Here is a 4,342-nt window from a genome sequence, read left to right on the forward strand (position 1 = left end):
TAAAACCATGGGGTTCAGAGAGCTTCCAGATTGCTGAACACAGAGAAGTTGGGGGGAAGTGATGTCCTCAGAGAATACATGAAGCTCTACACCCCTTCCCAATGTCTTTATTTATTTATTGTGAAAGAGAGAGAGAGAGAGCACACAAGTGGGGTAGGCGCAGAGAGAGAGAGAGAGAGAGAGAACCCCAAGCAGGCTCTGCATCGGGCTCCAACTCACAAACCATGAGGGCTCAAACTCACAAACCATGAGATGATGACCTAAGCCAAAATCAAGAGCCAGATGCTTGAGGCGTCTGGATGGCTCAGTCGGTTGAGTATCTGACTTCAGCTCAGGTCATGATCTCACAGCTCATGGGTTTGAGCCCTGCCTCAGGATCTGTGCTGATAGCTCAGAGCCTGGAGTCTGCTTCAGATTGTGTCTCCCTCTCTGTCCTTCTTCCATCTACACTCTGCTCTCTCTGAAAATAAATTCATTAATTAAATAAAATTAAAATGTCTTTTAAAAAAAGTCAGATGCTTGAGGCGCCTGGGTGGCTCAGTTAGTTAAAGGTCTGACTCTTGATTTCAGCTCAGGTCACGATTTCATGGTTTGTGAGTTTGAGCCCCGCATTGGGCTCTTCACTATGTCAGCACAGAGCCTCCTTGGAAGTCTCTCTCCCTCTCTCTCTGCCCCTACCCCATGTCCTCTCTCTCTCAAAATAAGTTTTTAAAAACTTAAAAAAATTAAAGAGTTGGATGTTCAACTGACTGAGCCACTCAGGCACCCCTCCTTCCCACATATCTTGTCCTATGCATCTCTTCCCATCGAGTTTTTCCTGAGTTATATCCTCTTATAATAACCTGATCATCTAGCAAGCAAAATGTTTCTCTGAGTCCTGTGAGCCACTGTAGCAAATTAATCAAACCGAAGGAGGGGTCACAGAACCTCCATCTATAGCTGGTCATCAGAAGCATGGGTGACACCCTGGGTAGGCAACTCAAGTAGAGGGGCGCCTCGTAGGACTGAGCCCCTAACCTGTACAATCAGATGCTGTCTCCAGGTAGGAAGGACCAGAATTGAGTTCAGTTGTAGGATACCCAACTGGTGTCCAAGAATTGCGTTGCAATGTAGGGAAAAAACCTCCCACACACTTTGGAATTGGGTACAAAACCCTTAAAATAGAAACATAACGAAAAAATGCTCCATTGAATACTCTCCCAATTTAGGAAGATTCCCACGGAAGCCGTAGACAACAAAAAAACAACACCCTTCAGGGTTGTCCTGTCCTTAGTTGTCCTGTCCTTAGTAAGATAGGATACATTATTTAAGAATAATTTACATTATTTAAGTCTAACTTCAGGGGCACCTGGGTGGCTCTCATTGCTATGGGTTTGAGCCCCGCATCGGGCTCTGCACTGACAGCTCAGAGTCTGGAGCCTGCTTCAGATTCTGTGTCTCCCTCTCTCTCTGTTCCTCCCCTGCTGGCTCGCTCGCTCGCTCTTTCCCTCTCTCAAAAAGAAAAAAAAAAAGAAAAAAAATAAACATTTTAAAATCTTTTAATAAAGTAAATAGCCTAACTCCAGAACATTTTGATTTTTAAAAAGTCTGCACTTAGTTCTTTCTCTACAAAAAAGAACTCGATTAGACATTTGAAAGCAAACCTAACAAGTTTAAGCTAAAAGGGAAAACATGAGATGATCAACTTGTTTCATTAGGGTAAGACAATTGATCAAATTTCCCTACAAAGTAAAATTTATGCTATTTAAATATGCGATGTTGTTATTTGCGGCATCTGTTTCCATGAAAGTGCAAGCAGCCTTTATAAAGAGAGTGGCTGGAATTAGAGCTCCAGCCAGAAACAGCAGGGGCAACATGTGGCTGTGGAAGGAAGCTGAGTGCAAATGTCATCAGGGGAGAGAACGCATGTCCCCAAACGCTCTTCTGTAAATGGTCTTTATAAAGTCAGGACATAGAAGAAGGCAAAGGGAGATGTCGCAAGACATCAGAGGAGGAGGATAGTGATTGTGGAATGAGAATGTTATTAAGTGCGTTTTGAGGCACCTTGGCAGTATTTACCAAAGTTTTAAATGTGCATATCCCTTGGGACAGCAATTACACATCTCAGAATCCATCCTGTAGAAACAGTCGTGCGTTCAAAGATACGTACGTGAGGACGGTTATCTCATTGTTCACAACAACGGCAAAAAGACACTGCACTGAGAGTAGCAGAATGGTTACATAATTTGTGGAACATCCCAACTGTAAGAAACAGAAACTCAACCGAAACTGACACAACAAGGAAAGTCTGTGGCTCATGTAACCGGAGTCCAGCAGTGAGATGGGCTTCGGGGTGGACCGAATCCAGGAGTTTCAATGCCATCTCTCCATGGTTCCCTGATCCACTCTTATCCCTAGGCCAGCATCATCCTCAGCACGATAAGGGGATGGTGGCTCCAATTCCAGACTACCACCTGTAGAAAAGGAGAGAAGTGCTTCCAGAATTCTTCCAGAAGCAGAAAATGGCAGACGGCAACTCGTAGCCACAGAGTCTGCTTCACTCCTCTTCCAGGTCATATGCCCACCTTGCCTTCCTCGCAGCTAGTGTGGCCATGTGATCAAGTTCTTGCAAATGGAATGTGAATGGAAACTATGTGTGTCATTTATCCCTGCTTTACTTGCAAGGGAACTGCTTACTCTGAGGACTTCCTCACTCCTTTCTGCAAGAGGGTGCCATGGAAATGGAGCACGAAGCAAACCAGCTTCAACCATACTCCTCAGAGATGACTAAGTAACAACATAGAAGCAACAAGTTTCCCTGCACCTGGGTGCCTTACCAGCCTAGAGTGGTCTGATTGTTACATGACAGAGAAATAAAATGTTGTCTTATCCGTTCCACTATGCGTAGGAGCCTGTTAGGTCAGCTTCCCATTCACACTACTAATAGGTATGTATCCTAAAGTCTCCAGCAGAGCTCTCCTCGTGTCTCAAGTCCTCACAGCCTGCATCGCATCGGGGACAGGATTCTCCTTTGACCAAACGACCCACACCTGGAGCTGGGGGAGGAGCCAGCATCCTCAGGCTCAGAGCTGCGTGGAAGCGTGAACAGATCTCTGACTCAGTGTCTCTTTCTTCACCCTAACTTCTCTCATAATTCTCAGTGATTTCAAAATCAAGTGTACGATCCTTCCCTGTCACGTTCTCTCTATTCCTTAACCCGGTTATCTCTAACGATCACACCCTCCACCTATCTCAGCCACTCACTACTATGTTCACACTCTAGACCAGTGCTGTCCAAGAGAAGAACTTTCCACCATCACAGAAATGTTTCACCTTCACTCTCCAATATGGTAGCCGCTAGCCTCACGTGGCTGTTAAAAACTTGAAAGGCAGCTAGTGCCAATAAGGAATTACATTTTTCATTTTATTTAATGTTCATTTAAGTCTCAGCTTCAACAGCTATAGATGGCGAATGGCTATTGTACTAGCCAGGGCAGGCCTTGGCTTTGTCACTGTCAGCAAGAGCAGCTGTCCACAGTCTGAATTACAAACATCCCGTCCTCCACCAATCGTGTCATGGTCTGCCAGCCAACCCCTACTAATACAATATTCTCTTCAAACTGCTGGGACTTCCAATCCAAACATCCTGCCATCTTTCACTTTCCATCTCCCCTCATTTTCTCATTTCCTTCATCATCCAGCTTCGACTTCGTGATTCTATGGTGTCACATTTGTGTGTGCTCTCAACTCATTGCCCCCTCTCATTCATTCATATTTGCATGACAGAACTGCAATTCTGGTCAAAATCCAACTCTCTACCTACTTCAAACTTCTGCTTGAGCACTTGACCTTAGATGGAGGAAGAACACTCAGTAGTACCTAATGGATCACTCTTCCGTTCAAGCCTACACGACTGCCCCCAAATCCTGCTAGATTTCCCTAATTCCTTCACTCCCCAATCTGATCTCCTGGATGACTATTTTATATCATCTCCTTTCACCCCCAATCTCTACCACTTCCTTCTCGGTTCACTGTCAGACGAGAAAATAGTAACAATTCGAGGGGAACGTCATCAGATCTCCCTGCCACCAACTTCCTAACCCACCTGCCACTGTGCCCATAAACTCTCTTTCCTGTCACCAAGGGTGACTACCTATGCTCTGATGGGCAATTCTGGCTAGTGTTCTTGATTTCATCCTTTTGTACTTACCCAAGAAGACCTCTCCCATAATTTGTCCAATTTCTCTCCCAAGTTGCTGATCTTTCTCTCGCTCTCCTGGACCATCCTTCACAATATATAAATATGGTATAATATTCCTGTTTTTTGAAAACCCTCCCTGACCACACATTCAGCAAACGCTTC

The 4,342-nt window shown here is 44.9% G+C and overlaps 1 long non-coding RNA gene across 1 annotated transcript in view; it reads right to left on the reverse strand.

Annotated features, from left to right (window-relative positions):
- LOC125154985 (uncharacterized) overlaps positions 1–4,342 on the reverse strand; it is a 229,689-nt gene that overhangs the window by 196,129 nt on the left and 29,218 nt on the right. The window lies entirely within an intron of this gene.

The sequence above is a fragment of the Prionailurus viverrinus genome, chromosome F1, assembly GCF_022837055.1.
Source record: "Prionailurus viverrinus isolate Anna chromosome F1, UM_Priviv_1.0, whole genome shotgun sequence".
Classification (NCBI taxonomy): Eukaryota; Metazoa; Chordata; class Mammalia; order Carnivora; family Felidae; genus Prionailurus; species Prionailurus viverrinus.